General features: G+C 37.0%; 1 pseudogene across 1 annotated transcript; it reads right to left on the bottom strand.

Moving 5' to 3' along the window:
- Positions 1 to 1,010: 1,010 nt before the first annotated feature.
- On the bottom strand, positions 1,011 to 1,860 carry LOC108533762 (40S ribosomal protein S4, X isoform-like; annotated as a pseudogene). The gene has a single exon (XR_001886815.1). The product of XR_001886815.1 is annotated as a 40S ribosomal protein S4, X isoform-like (transcript).
- Between the last annotated feature and the right edge of the window lie 3,441 nt (positions 1,861 to 5,301).

Raw genomic sequence — 5,301 nt, forward strand, 5'->3', positions numbered from 1 at the left:
ATCTCAAGCTTTCTCAACCCTGGTGCTATTGACGATTTTGGACTAGATAATTCTTTGTCATGAGGAATTGTTCTGTGCATTGCAGGATATTCAGTCATGTGTCTGGACTCTTCCTTCTAGATGGCAATAATGCATTTCCCTAGATTTGACAACCAAAAAGTCTCTAAGACATTGCCAATGACCCCTGGGGGCAAAGATAAAAAAGTCCAGTTGAGAACCACTGGGTTATCTTAAGATGTATATATGAAAAGCAGGATATATTTGATTCTTTTCCTTTATTTATCAGTTTCCCAAATGACCAATTAGTTCTCAAGCTTTCCTTAGAGGAGACATAATAACTCATAATTTTAAATGTGATTTATGTCTTTGTATTCACTGTAGCTACTAGTTCTATTTATGCTCATATTTTCTTATTTTTAATCTGTGAAAGCCTTTTCTATTTGGTTTCTAATTTCTTTGATACATCTAGTGGCCTTGTTTCCTGCTATACTAAGTTCTTTCAAGCTAATTTTATGTATTTTTCTGTAAAATTTGTGTATTTTCTGCACAGGCCTGGAGCCCACTATTTCTCCAAGGAGTCTTGTCTTTTTTTACTAGGAAATATAATTTAGAAAATACAATCTGGATGTTTGAGGTGCTCATTAGTCTCAAGGCCCTTTCAGTGGACAAAAGTGGGAATACATATGTATATATATGAGACATATATATATATATCACACATACACACACACACACACAAACACACGCAGAGTCATATTTCCAATTCCATTTCAGTATGCATAGCTTTTTTTTCTTATTCTTTAACCTTATACCTGTATCTCCTTTCTCCACTGCTGCAAACTTTAATACCCAATGATACTAACATAGTCACTCATTTGCTTTATACTTGTGGTGGGCAGACAGTAAAGCTGCCCTTACATTTCTTACCTCCTACTAATTAAACCCTAGTGTAATCTCATACGCTTGAGTGTGGGCTGGACACAGTGACTCAATTCTTTTTTTTTTTTTTTTTAATCCTGCCACAATATTTTTAATTACATACAAAGGTCTGACATGTCACCCAGGGACCCATTTCACCCACTGCTCTGTTTGGCCGCCAGTCTTTTGTCTCTCTCTTCAGCAATGGTGAGGCGGATACCCTTTCCTCAGGGAAGGGAAATCCATGGTTTGCTGCCCTTGCCAATAACAAAAATGTTGGAAAGTCGAGTGGCAAAGCTGTTGCCGTTGGCATCTTTCATGTGAACCACGTCAGAAGATCCAAGGTGCCTCTCTCTGTTGGTGATCACACCAATTCTTCCCACGTTGGCACCTCCAGTCACCATACACAGGTTACCAGTGTCGAACTTGATGAAATCAGTAATCTTGCCAGTCTCCAAATCAATCTGAATATCATTCACCTTGATGAGGGGATCAGGGTAGCGGATGGTGCGGGCATCGTGAGTCACCAGATGAGGAATTCCTTTTGTGCCCACAAAGATCTTTCTCACTTTGCATAACTTGTACTTGGCCTCCTCTGGTGTAATACGATGTACAGCAAAGCAACCCTTGGTGTCATAGAGCAGACGGAAATTCTCTCCCATCTTGTCAATGCTGATGACATCCATGAATCCAGCAGGGCAGGTTATATCAGTTCGGACCTTGCCATCAATCTTAATGAACCGCTGCATGCAAATCTCCTTTACTTCATCTCCTGTCAGGGCATACTTAAGTCTGTTCCTTAGGAAAATGATGATGAGGAGACACTCTCAACTTGTGGGGACCGGTGGATGGATGAGGAGCAAACACACCGGTCAATTTATCCAGCATCCAATCCTTTGGAGCTGCTACCTGCTTCAGATGCTTCTTGGGACCATGAGCCATGGCTGCGTTAGGCAAGGAAAGAGACAGTGACTCAATTCTAATGAATAGAATTTGACAAAAGTGATTGAATGTCACTTCCTAGGTTACATTACCAAAAGAGCATAACTTCTGTCTTGCTGGCTTTATGTAGTTCTTTGCTGGTTTGCTTTGAGGTAATCCATGTGTTCTGTTATAAACTGTCCTATGGTGAGTTCCACATGGCAAGAAACTGAGGAAGACCTCCCAGCAACAGCTAGAGAGGATCTGAGGTCCTCAGATGAACAGCCCACAAACAATTGAATCCTGCCAACACGATGTGAGTGAGCTAGGAAGCAGATCCTTTCACAGCTGACTCTTGGGTTGATTCTAATAACAGAAACACCAGCCAACACCTTCATCCCAGTCTTTGGAGAAAAGTCAAGTGCTGACATTCAGTTAAGCTGCACCCAGATTCCCACCTTCAGAAACTGTCCCCAGGTGCGGAATGGGGCTACAGTACAAGCACGGCTTTCTATGTTTACTGATCGTATTTCTTCTATGGTTACCCAATCATTCCTTTCCTTTGTAATTCTGGAAGGCACCTGGGCAAGCATGATTAATCCTAGTTTTTCTTTTCTTTTTTTTTTTTTCTTGAAGCTCCCTTGTAAAATCTTACATGCTTTTATTTGAAACCCACACAACTTTATTATGTAATGTCCATACTAGGTACTGTGGAAAATGGAAATTCATAAATTAGTAATAACCCCAAACAAAATACAGTCAGCCCTCTGTGTATATCTGTGATTTTTTACATCATGGATTCAACTAACTGTGGATCAAAATTATTCAAAAATAAATTGCAGCTCTATTGAACACGTACAGACTTTTTTCTTGTCATTGTTTCCTAAGCAATACAGTATAACAACTAGCATCTATTTACATAGCACTTACATTGTGTTAAGTATTATAAGTAATCTAGAGATGATTAAAAGTATTTGAGAATATTTGTGTGGGCTGTATGCAAATACTATGCTGTTTTGTATAAGGGACTTGAACATCCATGGATTTTAGTATTGGTGAGTAGTTCTGGAACCAATCCCTTATAGATACTGAGGGACAACTGTATATAATGCATGCCAAACTATGGAACCTTCTATTGACACAACATTAATGTTTCTTAGCCATTAATTTCCTTAACCAAGAACATGAGTCTTGGAATTAACTTTGGCCTCAAGTGTTTGTAATCACAGCATAGGCAGTAAGCCAAAGAAAATAAATAGATAAATCCACCGACGGGACAGACGAAAATAATGTATTTATGTGTTCAGTCACGTGACAAATATTTATTGTGTCTACTATATATTGGGTACTTAGAATAGTACTATTAGAATATACTAATAGTAAGTATTGGGTACTATTCTAAGTACCCATATATATGAGTAAATAAAGAAGACTTAAAAATGCCTTTGTGAAACTTATAATCTAGCAGAAATATATAAGCAATAAACATGAAGAATAAGTGAACATCAGGAGGCAGGGATCCTAGGACCACCTTGAAAGTCTGTTAGACACAGTAAGTAAGTGCCATTATATAGTGGAAGCTGGAAAATGCTATGGAGATAAATAAAGTTGGTCAGAGGAGAAGGAGTACACAGATGGGGCTTGGTTTAAATTGAAACAAGATAGATAGTGAAGATCTTTTTAAGAAAGTGACTTTGTGCAAAGTCATATGTATGACTCAGGAGAAAACAACTCAGGCTGGAAGAACAGCAAGTCCAAATATTTGAGTGTGCCTGCTATGGTCTAGTAACAGCAAGGGAGTCGTGTTGCTGGGATAGAATGAAGAAAAGTAGAAAGTGAAAAAGACATTGAGGGGACACTGGCTTTTGAAGGGCTAAATAGGCATAAGAGGATTTTGCCTTTTTCTCTGCAAATAATGGAGAATCACTGGAAATTTTTGAGCACGGAATTATTAGTAAATTAGGACAACCCACATCTTATTTCAGTCTCTGTGATTCAAAATAAATCAAGAGCATATGCTCAGGGATGGAACACCATGTAATAATTTTATAACCTGACCCTAAATTTGTACATATCTTTGATATACAAACATATTATTTTTCTCAGTTTAATGTCTGTATAAACTCTTCAAAAATTGAAATGGACGAAAGTATACCAACTAATCAGATCATGTCACAGAGTATTTTTAGAAGTCATCAGGAATACTATGTGTAACACTGCTATTGTTCCTACCTCACAGAATCACTTTGGAGAATTCCACAAGTCCTCATTATCTGTGCTAAAACAAATATATCAAAAATCTAGTTAGGGTCTACGCTAAGAACCCCTGACACAAAAATAACACAGTTGTGTGCTGTTTACATCTTCTTAATGCACAAAGGCTTCCCTAATGAAAGTTTGCATTTGTTTCCTTCAAAAATTATCCTATGCCATTAAACTAACTTTCAAAGACCAGTCATCTAATTAATATGATTTTGTTCTCTCTTTAGTCCTATCTCTCTTTCAGGAACTATTATTATTCAAACAGTAGGTAGAGCGGTATATTTTTTCTTGTTTCTTAAGCTTTCATTTTTCTTGTTTCTTAAGCTTTCATTTATTATTATTTCCCATTATTTTAAAAAATGTTCTGTGTTCATCTTAGTTTGGGCTTGCATAACAAAATATCATAGACTAGGTGGCTTAAATAACAAAAACTAATTTTTGTGCAGTTCTAGAGGCTGGAAGTTCAAGATCAGGGTGCCAGCATGGTCAATTTCCAGCAGGGTTCAGTTTCCTATGAAGGCTCTCTCCTTGACTTGCTGACAGCCATCAAAGTAAGACCCCACTCATATGAGCTCATTTTACCTTAATTACCTCCTAAAAACCATATCTCTAAACAGAGTCACATTGGGAGTTAGAGCTTCAACTCCCAAATTCAAATTCATATGAATGTTTTGAAGACACAATTCAGTCTTGCATGCATGTATATATACATGCATATACACAGATATACTTGTACCATATTCATACATATGCATACATAGTATGTGCATACATAAATATGCATACTATGTGTGCATGTAAAATATAGACAAATATATATCTATACAATATACATACATATATACTTCCTATTTCATTTCTTATTAATAGCTTCTTTAGTTCTCTTAAGAATTTAAAATTTAAATTTGTTTTTCTTTGATTCTAAAATTCTCTCCTATTACATCTTCTTCGTAGTAAATCACCTATTGGAATTTGTCAGTTTCATTGCTTATTTTTCAAACCACTGGGTTCCTTAAACAAATAGTAAATTCTCTTTGTCTATTCATACTGTCCCACTCATGTTAGACAAACCTGCACCTTGAGTGAATGTTTATCTTCAGATTGAATTCAGGGACTAGGAAGTTGTCACTTAACAGGCAGTAGGAAGAAGTTTTCTTTTCACTGTGAGCTGAAAGTAAATGAGTTTCAGAGGAGAGTCCC

Source organism: Rhinopithecus bieti, unplaced genomic scaffold (genome assembly GCF_001698545.2).
Source record: "Rhinopithecus bieti isolate Rb0 unplaced genomic scaffold, ASM169854v2 scaffold_11404, whole genome shotgun sequence".
Lineage (NCBI taxonomy): Eukaryota > Metazoa > Chordata > Mammalia > Primates > Cercopithecidae > Rhinopithecus > Rhinopithecus bieti.